General features: G+C 52.5%; 1 long non-coding RNA gene across 1 annotated transcript; it reads right to left on the reverse strand.

Annotated features, from left to right (window-relative positions):
- Positions 1-528: 528 nt before the first annotated feature.
- On the reverse strand, positions 529-4,415 carry LOC143820955 (uncharacterized). The gene is made up of 3 exons (XR_013225607.1): positions 4,305-4,415; positions 1,542-1,615; positions 529-583 (listed from the first exon to the last, which is right to left on the reverse strand). It is a non-coding gene; the product is annotated as an uncharacterized LOC143820955 (long non-coding RNA).
- Positions 4,416-16,203: the final 11,788 nt, after the last annotated feature.

Below are 16,203 nucleotides of genomic sequence, written 5' to 3' on the forward strand. Positions count from 1 at the left end.
TCTGGGGCCCTGCAAGTGGCGAGAGGCAGGCTGTGAGCCTGGCCATGGAGGGCCAAGGAGAGAAGCAGCATCCCCAGTCAGGGGCAGTCCATCTGGCTGGACACGAGCCGCTGCTTCTCCTGCTCCCGAGGAGGCTCCCTCCTGAAAGTCTCCATGGCTGCCCTGGCCCTCAGGGCACATGGCAGGACCCCGAGGAGACGGCATCCTTTGCAGAAGGAGGCAGGGTAGAGGGTCCCGTCCCTCCAAGAGGTGCTCGTGGGACAGCTGTGGGGCTTCCTAACCCAGGGGCCTGGGAGGATGGGGACCCCGGTCCCTTTTCTGCAAGCACCCCTCTCGGGGGCGGCTGCAAGTCAGTGCGGGATCCGTGTGCCGGGCCCCCCTTGCTCCTGAGACTGCCATCCCTCTGCTACTGGAGCCAGCGAAATCCGAGAGGAAGGGGAACGGAAGGGGAACAGCCTCGCAAGGGAAGGGACACTGCGCTTCTCCTGGTGCCTCGTGGGGCTTACCGTATCCTTGGCGGCCAGGAAGTGGGCGATGCATTCCGCCGCTCCCCTCTTGGGGCGCCTCCTGCAGGCAGCGGCAGCTGGGGAGGAAGGGCCCGGTTAATACGCGGAGAGATCCCGCTTTCCTTGCGCCTTCCATGGTGCCTTCCCTCGGAGCCCTTCCCAGCGGGCTCCCAGGGGCGAAGAGTCCGCTTCCGTGCCCCTGCGGGCTGATCCCCACCCAGAGGTCGGCAGAGGGAACACGTTCTGGGCTGGGTCCAATCCTGCCCTGGGGAGGGGGGGGCTTCCTTCCCTCTCGCCCCTCAGGGGTCCTCTGGATCATCGCTTCAGCAACAGGTCCAGTGGCTCCCCGGTTTGAGGGTGGGGCTCCATCCACAGCAGGAGAGCGAGCCTCCCCCCATCGACTTCTCTGCCTGTAGTGCGTGGCAGCCCCCCTCGGTGTCCCCCCAGCACCCCCAAGGGGCTCTGATGGCCACACAGCTCAGCCCGGACTGTGGAGCCCTCCTGTGTGGGGGGAGCCCGATTTGGCCTTCAGGCACAATTCTTCAGGGCCCCGACCGTGGGCACTGCTGTCGGGCACCTTCACAGAAACCATCAGGGGAGCCGTTTCGTCTCCGGGCCTCCCTCCGACTCCAGTGGGAGAATCGGCAAATTCTGTCACTCTAGGAGGAGACTCCCCCCCCCCACACACACCTTCTCCACATCGTGTCCCTTTCCCCCCTTCTTCGAAAGAATGGGGTCCATTAGGGCTACCCTTTTCTCCTCCCCACAGGAGCCCTCCACGAATGCCCCGTTGTCGTCTGTCATCACAGATCCGACTGGCGAAAGGGGCCATGACACACCGACAACGTACCCTAATCAATGGGGTCGTTCTTGAAGGTGCCACGAGATTTCCAAGCCCTGTCGGGCTGGTTCCAAAAGCACTCCTTGTGCTGGGAGCCACAGGGGGCCTGAGCCCTGGGAATGTCACTGTCCTCAACAGCTCTGCCTCTTCCGCCCCCCTCCCTGCCCCTCCCTGCCCTCCGTTCCACTCCTCACCTGCAGGCTGCACCTCTCCTCCGGCCCGGGGGGCGACCTTGGCCCGTTTGAAGAGGGCCCTTAAGCGCTGGAGGCTAGAAGGGAGGGAAGAGAAGGGGAGTCACTGGCCTGGCGGCACCCTGTGTCTGCAGTCCCACCTAACCACCCGCCCTGATAAGAAAGAACACTTGAGGGAGTCTCTCTGGGATGAGGGCAGGTCCCTCCGTCTCCGCATCGTGACTCTGAGGGCATCGGAGGTCTGGAGAGAATCTCCCCTGGGCACCCGGTGGGGGGCTCTTGGCCCCTCTTGCCTGTGAGGGTGGAGGGACCGGAGAAGGCCTGACACACTCTTTCCCTCCCCTGACACGGAGCTGAGCGTTCGGACAGCCTCATCGCTTGGAGAAGATGAGGTGCCTACAGGTTACTAGGCAGATACTAACCAGTGCCTACAGGTTACTAGGCACTGTAGATCAATCATCAGAAAGGCCAAAGCTGAGAGTGAGCTAAAATTGGCCAGGGAAGCCCATTGATGAGTTCAAATCCCCTGGTCCGGATGAAGTGCACCCGAGAGTGCTCAAAGAACTTTCCAGAGAACTTGCACAGCCCTTGTCCATCATCTTCGGGCCCTCTTTAAGGACTGGAGATGTCCCGGAGGACTGGAAGAGAGCAAACGTTATTCCGATCTTCAAAAAAGGGAGGAAGGATGACCCGGGAAACTACAGACCAGTGAGTCTGACCTCTGTTGTGGGGAAGATAATGGAGCAGATATCTGGAGGGCAATTTCGTGATCCAAGAAAGTCAGCATGGATTTGTCTCCAACAGGTCCTGCCAGACCAACCTGGTTTCCTTTTTTGACCAAGTAACAGGTTTGCTGGATCGTGGAAATTCGGTTGATGTCATTTACTTGGATTTTAGTAAAGCTTTTGACAAGGTTCCCCAATATGTTCTGATGGATAAGTTGAAGGACTGCAATCTGGATTTCCAGATAGTTAAGTGGATAGGGAATTGGTTAGAGAACCGCACTCAAAGCGTTCTTGTCAATGGTGTTTCATCAGACTGGAGAGAGGTGAATAGCGGGGTCCCTCAGGGCTCGGTGCTCGGCCCGGTACTTTTTAACATATTTATTAATGATCTAGATGAGGGGGTGGAGGGACTACTCATCAAGTTTGCAGCTGACACCGAATTGGGAGGACTGGCAAATACTCCGGAAGATAGAGACAGAGTTCAACGAGATCTGAACACAATGGAAAAATGGGCAAATGAGAACAAGATGCAATTTAATAAAGATAAGTGTAAAGTTCTGCATCTGGGTCAGAAAAATGCAAAGCATGCCTACTGGATGGGGGATACGCTTCTAGGTAACACTGTGTGTGAACGAGACCTTGGGGTACTTGTGGATTGTAAACTAAACATGAGCAGGCAGTGTGATGCAGCGGTAAAAAAGGCAAATGCCATTTTGGGCTGCATCAACAGGGGCATCACATCAAAATCACAAGATGTCATAGTCCCATTGTATACGGCACTGGTCAGACCACACCTGGAGTACTGTGTGCCGTTCTGGAGCCTCACTTCAAGAAGGACGTAGATAAAATTGAAAGTGTACAGAGGAGAGCGACGAAGATGATCTGGGGCCTAGGGACCAAGCCCTATGAAGATAGGTTGAGGGACTTGGGAATGTTCAGCCTGGAGAAAAGGAGGCTTAGAGGGGACATGATAGCCCTCTTTAAGTATTTGAAAGGTTGTCACTTGGAGGAGGGCAGGATCCTGTTTCTGTTGGATGCAGAGGAGAGGACACGCAGTAATGGGTTTAAACTTCAAGTACAACGATATAGGCTAGATATCAGGAAAAGATATCATGGCAAATAGATGGGGAAGAAATGGAGATAGTGACAGATTTTATTTTCCTGGGCTCCAAATCACTGCAGATGGGGACTGCAGCAAAGAAATTAAAAGACGCTTGCTTCTGGGAAGGAAAGCTATGGCAAATCTAGACAGCATCCTAAAAAGCAGAGACATCACCCTGCCAACAAAAGTGCGTTTAGTCAAGGCTATGGTATTCCCAGTTGCAATGTATGGCTGCGAAAGTTGGACCATAAGGAAGGCCGAGCGTCAAAGAATTGAGGCTTTTGAACTGTGGTGCTGGAGAAGGCTCTTGCGAGTCCCTTGGACTGCAAGGCGAACAAACCGGTCAGTCCTAGAGGAGATCAGCCCTGACTGCTCTTTAGAAGGCCAGATCCTGAAGATGAAACTCAAATACTTTGGCCACCTCATGAGAAGGAAGGACTCCCTTGAGAAGAGCCTAATGTGGGAGCAAAGAAGAAGGGGACCACAGAGAATGAGGTGGCTGGATGGAGTCACTGAAGCAGTAGGTGCAAACTTAAATGGACTCCGGGGAATGGTAGAGGACAGGAAGGCCTGGAGGATCATTGTCCATGGGGTCGCGATGGGTCGGACACGACTTCGCACATAACAACAACAATCAGGAAAAGATTTTTCACAGTCAGAGTAGTTCAGCAGTGGAATAGGCTGCCTAAGGAGGTGGTGAGCTCCCCCTCACTGGCAGTCTTCAAGCAAAGGTTGGATACACACTTTTCTTGGATGCTTTAGGATGCTTAGGGCTGATCCTGCGTTGAGCAGGGGGTTGGACTAGATGGCCTGTATGGCCCCTTCCAAATCTATGATTCTATGATTCTAAGAGCAACACGTCCCGCTTCCCAACCAGGATCGCTTGGGAGATCGTGAGATAAAAATTGCATAGGAAAAGAATACAGGTGCCCCACTTACATTTTTAGATGTTTTTCAGCCATGGTCTTAAAAATATATACAAATAATATATACAAATGTACAAATAAATATACAAATAAATAAATATATACAAATATATACAAATATATATATATATATATAGAAAGAAATATACAAATATATACAGATATATACAGATATATACAAATAAATATAAAGGTAAAATTAAATAAATAAAAAACGAATAATATAAATGAATCAAAAAGAATAAATAAATGAATTAATAAAATAAAATAATTAAAATAAATAAATAAGTGAAATAAAATAAATAAAACAATTTAGTTAAATAAATGGATAAAGTGAAATCAAAAAGAAATAAACCAATAAACCAACAAAACACGATTTTTCTCCACCAGTCTCTTTCAACTCCAACTCCAACGCTCCTTCAACAACCCACAAAGGACCCCCCGGGAGTGGCAGCCCAGGGCACCAGCAGGGGGTGATGTCACAAAGGAGGCCCCGTCCCGCCCGTCCCTCGGGTTACAGTGGCCCAGGGGGCTGTTTCCTGGCCTTCCCTCCCACTCCAGCATGGGATGAGTCACTCCCAGGGGGGGACAACAAAATCAGAGTCCAGGGGCACCTTTAAGACCAACAAAGATGTATTCAAGGCGTGAGCTTTCGAGTGCAAGCACTCTTCGTCAAACTAAGAACTGACCATTATAACTGTGGGCATATATAAGCACATGTTGATCTTGTTGCACTAATAAACTGTCTCACAGCAACCAAACACAGCCACATTAGAACTCTCTGCCAAACCAGCCAATCAAACCCCTCGAACCCATTTGTAGTTCACAAGGACATTTCTTTAAACCCCACCTGCAGCGCGGGGCCCCAAGATTGAAAATGAGCAGGAGCATAAGGGGAGAGATGTCAGGGAAGAAGGGTGGATGAATGAAAACATTTTCTGCTGTTGAAAAGCTCATGTTTTTAACGCCGCTGAACCATGTTTTCAGAACAGCGCAAAAAATGTTAAATGGGCATGGCCAATTCTGTGCGCAAAAAAAGTTACCCTCCAGAGCAAGACCAGAACCCATAGTTCCAGATACAAGTCATTTCTTGGCCTATAAAATCTGAGTTACAGTTGGAAGTGGAATACAGAGACAGAAAAGCAAAAAGAGTAAGAAAAAGACACAGTAAATAAACAAAGCCCTCCCAGGAATTGATAAATATGCAAGAAAATTGTCCTGAATAACAGTCCGGACGCTGTTTGATGGCACCTTGCAAAAACCTGGCCACAGTTTCAGATATTTCTCTGTTGATGTTCTCCAGAAGGAGGGGAACCTTAAGATGGTTGGGAAGTCCTTATGAGTCAAAACAGGGCACTACAGAGAGCCAGTTTGGTGTAGAGGTTAGGAGTGCAGACTTCTAATCTGGCATGCCAGGTTCGATTCTGCGCTCCCACATATGGAACCAGCTGGGTGACCTTGGGCTCGCCACGGCACTGATAGAGCTGTTCTGACCGAGCAGTAATATCAGAGCTCTCTCAGCCTCACCCACCCCACAGGGTGTCTGTTGTGGGGAGAGGAAAGGGAAGGCGACTGTAAGCCGCTTTGAGCCTCCTTCGGGTAGGGAAAAGCGGCATATAAGAACCAACTCTTCTTCTTCTTCTTCTTTTTCTTCTAAAGTTTTCTACGACAACGTCCTCTCTTTCCAGAACCAAATATGATTGAAGGGGAGGGGAACGAAGAAACACATTTTTTTCTTTTTTAAGGAAGCCCACTGGATTCTGTGGCTGTTGTGGGTCCCTTGGCAACCACAGCAGTACTGTCAAACTTTATGCACCCTGATTTCTGGAAAGCTGTGGGAGGGAGGGAGGGAGGGAGGGAGGGGATGGGCGGCCAACCAGTCCCAGAAAGCCCCCTCCCTCAAGACCTTCCATCCCCCGACGGAGTAGGCCCCTACAGCGAAAGGCCCAGGAGCCCCTTCTGGAGATCCACGATCAAGACAATTCATCATGACTTGGCTGCGGTGTCCGTGGAGCCTTAGGCCTGAGCTGACAGCAGCAGCATCCACCTCTCCCTGGGACCTGCCACGACGTGGCCCCTTGCCTGGCTGTCACACAATCTGAGTATCTTAGAAGCGAAGCATGGCCAACCTTGGCTAGGATTTGGATGTGAAACCTCCAAGGATCTGGGTGCGAGTCTGATCACACACCGGACTCCCTGCCAACACGCTCCAACCCATGCAGACCTGCCACAGAACGAAGCCAAACAGGCCCCGTTCCCGCCAACGCTCCATAACCAGGACCAATTCCATCAGGCCAGCCAAAAACCTTGTGCAACCCCAGATCACACCCGGGTCCAACTAAAGAACCCCATCACTTGGCAAACCAAACCATCTGCAGAGGGCGCCCCCAGAGGTTGCTAAGCCAATTAAAGAACTGGCCCCCTCAGCTCCAGTCATTTCAGGGACTTTCGCCCCCAAACTCCCACTTCCACTGATCGTTCCTTAATGCTCTGGAAGCCGGGCACCGCTGGCCAGTCGGTCTCACCAGAAAAGCTACCACAACCTCAGGTGCCCCTGCGCCATGGGTATCTTGCATGGCAGTGCCATGTGCCTGGCCACTGTGTGCTGCGATATCCTGGCCTAGGAACATGGATGCAGCCCCTGAGACCCAGGTGACTCCCCCTTGACTCTCTTGCAGCGTTACGAGCACCAGCGGCATGAGAAAAGTCTGATCCGAAAGCCGGCACTCCCCTGCACGTAACCTCCAACCGCTTGGACCTTGTACGGAGTCCCGAGGGGGAGGCCCTGCAGCGGAACAGTTGGGGCAGCCCAAAGAAGCATCTGCCTCCGAATCCCTGTGGTCATCGATGGGGCACCGACACGGGGAACCTCCCTCCTAATGGTGTCCGGAAGGCGAGCCCCTTAATGTCGAGCCAGGGGATGGGAAGGTAGTATCCGCAGACATCAGTGCACATCACCCCCTGGGCCTGTGGCACACCCACTCCTTCGGCACACGCTTCCCTGCCCCACCACCAGCATTAGCAGCCGCGTTGATGTCTGACCTCCGACAATTCAGAAGGTAGGCTCATAAGGTGGAGACATACACCTTGGCCCAGCTGCTGAACTCCAGTCCCTGAACTGCTGGTCCACAGAGGGAAAGGCCCTCCAGATTAGCATCCTCCATTGTGCCTGAGCCAGCCGAGGGCAGCACGCCCTTCCCGCTGGGCGGACAAGGGCCTGAACCCGTCCCAGCCCTTCAAAGCTCAGCAGGAGGAAGGTGTCTAGAAGCCCGGCAGCCTGAATGGGATGGCTGGACGACTGCTCTGATGCTCTGATCCTCTGAAGGCAGGCAGGCCTTTCTGGTGAATGGGTTTAAACTGTGATGGGTGGGTGTGGGGTGAAAGGGGTGTGAGTGTAAGGAGTCCCACTGGAGGCTTTTCTGCCAACAGTATTACAAACATTTTATTTTTAATAAATAGAAAACAAACATTATCAAACAGGGAATGAAAGAGGGAACCCCCCGAAACATTTTAAACATTTTAAACAAACTTTTTAAAACAGGGATGAAACAGGGAACCCCCCACCCCCACCCCACCCCAAACCACAATTTTAAAGCGCACGAGTCCCCTCTCCAGCACCACCATCTTCTTAGTAGCTGGTAACCTCTGCTGGAAATAACAGCATCTTACTGCTGTCCCAAAGTAGACAGAAGCATTTGGGGGAAGAGGCTTCTCATAGCCACCACAGTCAAGTCAGCCTCCAAAACTTTAAATGTAGCCATGCTGTCCACCAGTGGAATTATTCCCTGGAACATCAAATAAAATCAGTGCCTATGTCCTCCACTGGAGTAGGTGTCGCCAACACTTCCTGGCTAGCCGCCTCCCCAACCCTTGCCTGTAGAGTGCTTCTGTCTTGTGTTTGTCAATCTCACAGGGGTGTTACTACAGTGAGGCAGTGAGGTCTGTTCAAGTGCTTTCGGACCAGAGAATCGGCTACTTAGTCAAACAACACAAGGATAGTGGCTGAAGACAAGGTTGAACAAAGAACATTAAACTTTATTTCATATAGCACACATAGGCAAAAGGTCACAATCCAAACCGTCTCCTATTTCTGAAAAGGTAACTGGCCATAGCGTCCCGAACCTTGCACCCCTCCGAATAGATCCTTTTTTTTCTGGCTTGAGGGATGGCTGCTGCATCCTCAAGGACTACAGGGTCTGATTCAGCCACTGGGAAGGGGATGTGATGTCCCTTGTCCTCGCAGATGTTGTTCCAAGATGACACATGCGATGATCAATGGTGTCACATGGTCTATATGCACATGGAGTCGTGACATCAAGCGATGGAACCGAGCCTTCAAAGGGCCAAAGGCACGCTCCACGACATTCCTTGCGCGGGAGTGCCTGAGGTTGTAGTAGCTCTGCACATTTGTCCTTGGCCGCTTATAGGGAGTCATGAGCCAGCGTCGTGTGGGGTAGGCTCCATCTCCGAGCACCAAAGCCGGAACACGCACTCCCTCAATGGTGGCGGTGGGGTTGCCGGGGACAAAGACCCCTTGGTCCATGGTTGCCCTGAGGTTCGATTCACGGAACACAAGGGCATCGTGCCTCCTCCCACTCCACCCCACCTCAAAATCTATAAACCGTCCCGAGAAGTCCACGGTTCCTTGAAGGAGAACAGGACAAAAGTCCTTCCTGTTCCCGTGCTCCTTTATGCTTCCCTCCGGTGCTCGGATCGGGATGTGGGTACCGTCAACCGCGGCGAAACAAGGTGGGAACCCATCTGAGGAAAGAAAAAGAAAAGAATAGACACCAGGGATTAAAGTTAACGTGGGGCGCATCGAGTATTCGTTGCTCACCTATCAAAAATTGTGGGGACACTGAATGTCAGATGTTAACAGAAAACGGGGATAAGATGCTTTTTAGGTAGCTTGCTGCTTCCCAAGGTAGAGCAGGAATGGCAAAAACTCCTATCGGCCAATGCTGGGAACGGCAGGAGACAGATGCATGGTTTTTTCGCATCTGGAGGACTTGCCAGAAAGCCTGGGAATGCTGGAATATGATTCATGAGGAGAGGCAAAAGAGATTGAAAGGGCAATTAGCACAGGATACAATATGGACGTAAGGAAACAGAACATGAAAACTCCCCCACACGTCCAGCTACTTTGTTCACTGCATGGCAAAAGCAGCTGCTAGGATCCTTCATGCAACAAGATGGAAAACAGAATCCTGACCTGCTACTACTGACTGATTAGACAAAGCGTTAGAATACGGGACACCAGCAACACTTGCGTTCTTGAAGCAAAAGGCAAGAACTTTGCAATCCAGAAGAAAGCGGAGTCCCATAGGAGATCAGATTGGGGCGGGGGGGAAGGAGGTGGAGAGAAATCCTGGACTTTCAGACTGGCTATGTAAGCCTGGGGGGAAGAAGCATCAGTATGTCATCTACGGCGTTAGGGAGATGTACAAGAAGAAGAGAAGCATAGGGAAATGGCAGCCTGATGTGTGTGTGTTTTGTTGTTTTTTCCCTATCTTGGAATAGTAGTCCTGTAATATGCAAGCTGTAGCATTTCTCTCTTTACTGAACCAAAACGGTCTAGTAAAAAAAGAAAAGGGCTCGGAGTCCCTTTCGGCCCCTGCGTTCCCGTCCCCGGGGAGGCCGCGAAAAACAGCGGCACGGGACAAAAAAAGAAAGCAGAGGTTTAAGGGGACGGCCCTGAGTGCCTTTAAAGCCCTGCTCTCTGCTCAAAACACGAACCGCCACCAATTCTTGAAAAGTTCATGGAAGTTTGTGACGGCAGGCTAAAAATCGTCATGAACTTCAGTTGGTGAGCCACTTGGTGCCCATGCCTACCCCTCGCATTCACTCTCCGTCCACACACACACACACACTCACACACACACACACACACGTTCTGTCCACCAGAAGGAACGGGCACCCCACCTCAGTCCACACGAAGGGACGAGGCCCCCGGCTCCGTCCATGCGAAGGGACGGGCACCCCAGCTGCGTCCACTTCAGGGGACGTGCACCCGTGCTCCGGCCATCTGAAGGGTCGGGCACTGTGCTCCGTTCATCTGTGTGGAATGGCACTCAAACTCTGTCCCTGCGAACGGATGGGCTCGCAAGCCCTGTCCGTCCAGACAGAGGAGCGCTCAAGCCCTGTCCGCCGCAGCAGATGGGCACTCAAGCCCTGTCCGTCGAAACGAATGGGCGTTCGGTCCCTGTCCGTCGGAACGGATGGGCACGCAGGGTTGCACTCACTCACTCGCTCACTCACACTCTCACTCTGCATCCCTACGCAACCCCCTCCTCCCAGCTACCTGCCACTGATGCCCACCCCCACCCCCCGGCCGACTGCCGCCAGCTTCTGCCAGCCAACGTCATCAGGAGCTTCAGGCGTGGCATCACGCCAGGCTTCGGGTCGCCTGGTGCCCCCTGCTTAGCAAGCCCTTCCGCCTCCGCGGAAGAACTTGCCTTCTGGATGCTCCCCCGTCTCTTCGCACGTGGCCCTCCTCTCCCGATCAGCTCTCCTCCTCTCTGGATGGCCTCGATCTGCAAGCTTCCTCAGTCTGCTGAAGAAACAGACAACAAGTCTACAAGGCCAGTCTGAGAACTCAGGGCCCCTTCCACCTCAGCCCGCTCCCCTTTCCACTTCCCGAAAGAGCACACAGTGAGCCCAAGGTTTAGCTCTCCCAGACACTGCCTTCCCCGTTGCTGGCATACAGGTCACAAGCCCTCCTTGCCCAACCCACCCACTGGGGACCAGGAGGGGCAGAGAGGCAAGCGAAGGAGTTGTGGAACATCGCTCACCTCTTTCAGTGGCCACGACTCCCTTGAGGGCTTGCAGGAGAACCTCATCAAAACTCCCCCGGGGTATCCCTACAAGGAAAACCCGTGGTAAGCAGGGACGGCTCCTGCCCATCTCTCCACCGGCATCCTCCAGGCTCCTCCACTGCCTTCGGTTGGCCAGCATCAACTGGCGGCTGCAAGCCCGAGTACATCTATTTCAACCTGTGCACTACCTCCCCTTCATACCTTAACTAAGGGAGCCCCTCCTCACACACACACACACACACACACACACACACCACTCCATTCACACCACTCCCTGCCCCACTCAAACCATCCGCTAGGCATGGGCACTAACCAGGGATATGCGGTTAGGTTCCTGGCTGAACTAGGGACGGAACCGCAATCCGAACGGCGCGTCGGGAGGAGAAATAAGGGGCCGAAGAGGACTAGGAGTTGCCTTGCAGCTTCGCATATGAAGTCCTACAAACCAGCGGCAGCACCGCTTGAGAGTACGGACTGGATTCCGGACCCTCAAGGAAGGAAGCAGTGTGAAAACAGAGAGAATGGACCCTAAGGAAGCCATTCATAAGGACTGAGGATTTAAAAAAAAACTGCTGAGAATGATCCAGAGGAAAGATCAAGAGTAAAGCTTGAGACTGCTTGCTAAACATATCGTTTCAGTGTCAAAAGAGACCAAGCCCATCGCTTTGGCCAATGCCTTCGATACGCAAACTCCAAAAGAAAAAAAACAGAATGAGACAGTGTAATTTTGGAGAGGGGAAGGAACGGCAAATTATTAAGTCTGAAGGGAAGACTGTAGCTTGGCTAATTTAACCTCCAGCAGGCTCTACAAGGGAATAACCAGTGACTGTAGGAGGCCTGCTTATTCTCATTTGCTAGCGGGCCATTCAAAACATATCGTTATTGCAGGGTGACTCCAGAAGTTGACAAGTTAAAGACTGCGCGCCACAATGGGCTTGAAGCCTTGGAAAGAAGAGAAGCCTGGCCCAGTGGGAGCCATTGTGGGGACACTGAATGTCAGATGTTAACAGAAAACGGGGATAAGATGCTTTTTAGGTAGCTTGCTGCTTCCCAAGGTAGAGCAGGAATGGCAAAAACTCCTATCAGCCAATGCTGGGAACGGCAGGAGACAGATGCATGGTTTTTTCGCATCTGGAGGACTTGCTAGAAAGCCTGGGAATGCTGGAATATGATTCATGAGGAGAGGCAAAAGAGATTGAAAGGGCAATTAGCACAGTATACAATATGGACATAAGGAAACAGAACAAGAAAACTCCTCCACACGTCTAGCTACTTTGTTCAATGCATGGCAAAAGCAGCTGCTAGGATCCTTCATGCAACAAGATGGAAAACAGAATCCTGACCAGCTACTACTGACTGATTAGACAAAGCGTTAGAATACGGGACACCAGCAACACGTGCGTTCTTGAAGCAAAAGGCAAGAACTTTGCAATCCAGAAGAAAGCGGAGTCCCATAGGAGATCAGATTGGGGCGGGGGGGAAGGAGGTGGAGAGAAATCCTGGACTTTCAGACTGGCTATGTAAGCCTGGGGGGAAGAAGCATCAGTCTGTCATCTACGGCGTTAGGGAGATGTACAAGAAGAAGAGAAGCATAGGGAAATGGCAGCCTGATGTGTGTGTGTTTTGTTGTTTTTTCCCTATCTTGGAATAGTAGTCCTGTAATATGCAAGCTGTAGCATTTCTCTCTTTACTGAACCAAAACGGTCCAGTAAAAAAAGAAAAGGGCTCGGAGTCCCTTTCGGCCCCTGCGTTCCCGTCCCCGGGGAGGCCGCGAAAAACAGCGGCACGGGACAAAAAAAGAAAGCAGAGGTTTAAGGGGACGGCCCTGAGTGCCGTTAAAGCCCTGCTCTCTGCTCAAAACACGAACCGCCACCAATTCTTGAAAAGTTCATGGAAGTTTGTGACGGCAGGCTAAAAATCGTCATGAACTTCAGTTGGTGAGCCGCTTGGTGCCCATGCCTACCCCTCGCATTCACTCTCCGTCCACACACACACACACACACTCACACACACACACACACACACACGTTCGGTCCACCAGAAGGAACGGGCACCCCACCTCAGTCCACACGAAGGGACGAGGCCCCCGGCTCCGTCCCTGCGAAGGGACGGGCACCCCAGCTGCGTCCACTTCAGGGGACGTGCACCCGTGCTCCGGCCATCTGAAGGGTCGGGCACTGTGCTCCGTTCATCTGTGTGGACTGGCACTCAAACTCTGTCCCTGCGAACGGATGGGCTCGCAAGCCCTGTCCGTCCAGACAGAGGAGTGCTCAAGCCCTGTCCGCCGCAGCAGATGGGCACTCAAGCCCTGTCCGTCGAAACGAATGGGCGTTTGGTCCCTGTCCGTCGGAACGGATGGGCACGCAGGGTTGCACTCACTCACTCGCTCACTCACACTCTCACTCTGCATCCCTACACAACCCCCTCCCCCCAGCTACCTGCCACTGATGCCCACCCCCACCCCCCGGCCGACTGCCGCCAGCTTCTGCCAGCCAACGTCATCAGGAGCTTCAGGCGTGGCATCACGCCAGGCTTCGGGTCTCCTGGTGCCCCCTGCTTAGCAAGCCCTTCCGCTTCCGCGGAAGAACTTGCCTTCTGGATGCTCCCCCGTCTCTTCGCACGTGGCCCTCCTCTCCCGATCAGCTCTCCTCCTCTTTGGATGGCCTCGATCTGCAAGCTTCCTCAGTCTGCTGAAGAAACAGACAACAAGTCTACAAGGCCAGTCTGAGAACTCAGGTCCCCTTCCACCTCAGCCCGCTCCCCTTCCCACTTCCTGAAAGAGCACACAGTGAGCCCAAGGTTTAGCTCTCCCAGACACTGCCTTCCCCGTTGCTGGCATACAGGTCACAAGCCCTCCTTGCCCAACCCACCCACTGGGGACCAGGAGGGGCAGAGAGGCAAGCGAAGGAGTTGGGGAACATCGCTCACCTCTTTCAGTGGCCACGACTCCCTTGAGGGCTTGCAGGAGAACCTCATCAAAACTCCCCCGGGGTATCCCTACAAGGAAAACCCGTGGTAAGCAGGGACGGCTCCTGCCCTTCCCTCCACCGGCATCCTCCAGGCTCCTCCACTGCCTTCGGTTGGCCAGCATCAACTGGCGGCTGCAAGCCCGAGTACATCTATTTCAACCTGTGCACTACCTCCCCTTCATACCTTAACTAAGGGAGCCCCTCCTCACACACACACACACACACACACACCCCACTCCATGCACACCACTCCCTGCCCCACTCAAACCATCCCCTAGGCATGGGCACCAACCAGGGATATGCGGTTAGGTTCCTGGCTGAACTAGGGACGGAACCGCAATCCGAACGGCGCGTCGGGAGGAGAAATAAGGGGCCGAAGAGGACTAGGAGTTGCCTTGCAGCTTCGCATATGAAGTCCTACAAACCAGCGGCAGCACCGGTTGAGAGTACGGACTGGATTCCGGACCCTCAAGGAAGGAAGCAGTGTGAAAACAGAGAGAATGGACCCTAAGGAAGCCATTCATAAGGACTGAGGATTTTAAAAAAAAACTGCTGAGAATGATCCAGAGGAAAGATCAAGAGTAAAGCTTGAGACTGCTTGCTAAACATATCGTTTCAGTGTCAAAAGAGACCAAGCCCATCGCTTTGGCCAATGACTTCGATACGCAAACTTCAAAAGAAAAAAAACAGAATGAGACAGTGTAATTTTGGAGAGGGGAAGGAACGGCAAATTATTAAGGCTGAAGGGAAGACTGTAGCTTGGCTAATTTAACCTCCAGCAGGCTCTACAAGGGAATAACCAGTGACTGTCGGAGGCCTGCTTATTCTCATTTGCTAGCGGGCCATTCAAAACATATCGTTATTGCAGGGTGACTCCAGAAGTTGACAAGTTAAAGACTGCGCGCCACAGTGGGCTTGAAGCCTTGGAAAGAAGAGAAGCCTGGCCCAGTGGGAGTCATTGTGGGGACACTGAATGTCAGATGTTAACAGAAAACGGGGATAAGATGCTTTTTAGGTAGCTTGCGGCTTCCCAAGGTAGAGCAGGAATGGCAAGAACTCCTATCAGCCAATGCTGGGAACGGCAGGAGACAGATGCATGGTTTTTTCGCATCTGGAGGACTTGCTAGAAAGCCTGGGAATGCTGGAATATGATTAATGAGGAGAGGCAAAAGAGATTGAAAGGGCAATTAGCACAGTATACAATATGGACGTAAGGAAACAGAACAAGAAATCTCCTCCACACGTCTAGCTACTTTGTTCAATGCATGGCAAAAGCAGCTGCTAGGATCCTTCATGCAACAAGATGGAAAACAGAATCCTGACCAGCTACTACTGACTGATTAGACAAAGCGTTAGAATACGGGACACCAGCAACACTTGCGTTCTTGAAGCAAAAGGCAAGAACTTTGCAATCCAGAAGAAAGCGGAGTCCCATAGGAGATCAGATTGGGGCGGGGGGGAAGGAGGTGGAGAGAAATCCTGGACTTTCAGACTGGCTATGTAAGCCTGGGGGGAAGAAGCATCAGTCTGTCATCTACGGCGTTAGGGAGATGTACAAGAAGAAGAGAAGCATAGGGAAATGGCAGCCTGATGTGTGTGTGTTTTGTTGTTTTTTCCCTATCTTGGAATAGTAGTCCTGTAATATGCAAGCTGTAGCATTTCTCTCTTTACTGAACCAAAACGGTCCAGTAAAAAAAGAAAAGGGCTCGGAGTCCCTTTCGGCCCCTGCGTTCCCGTCCCCGGGGAGGCCGCGAAAAACAGCGGCACGGGACAAAAAAAGAAAGCAGAGGTTTAAGGGGACGGCCCTGAGTGCCGTTAAAGCCCTGCTCTCTGCTCAAAACACGAACCGCCACCAATTCTTGAAAAGTTCATGGAAGTTTGTGACGGCAGGCTAAAAATCGTCATGAACTTCAGTTGGTGAGCCGCTTGGTGCCCATGCCTACCCCTCGCATTCACTCTCCGTCCACACACACACACACACTCACACACACACACACACACACGTTCGGGACGTGCACCCGTGCTCCGGCCATCTGAAGGGTCGGGCACTGTGCTCCGTTCATCTGTGTGGACTGGCACTCAAACTCTGTCCCTGCGAACGGATGGGCTCGCAAGCCCTGTCCGTCCA

Source organism: Paroedura picta, chromosome 11, assembly GCF_049243985.1.
Source record: "Paroedura picta isolate Pp20150507F chromosome 11, Ppicta_v3.0, whole genome shotgun sequence".
Classification (NCBI taxonomy): Eukaryota; Metazoa; Chordata; class Lepidosauria; order Squamata; family Gekkonidae; genus Paroedura; species Paroedura picta.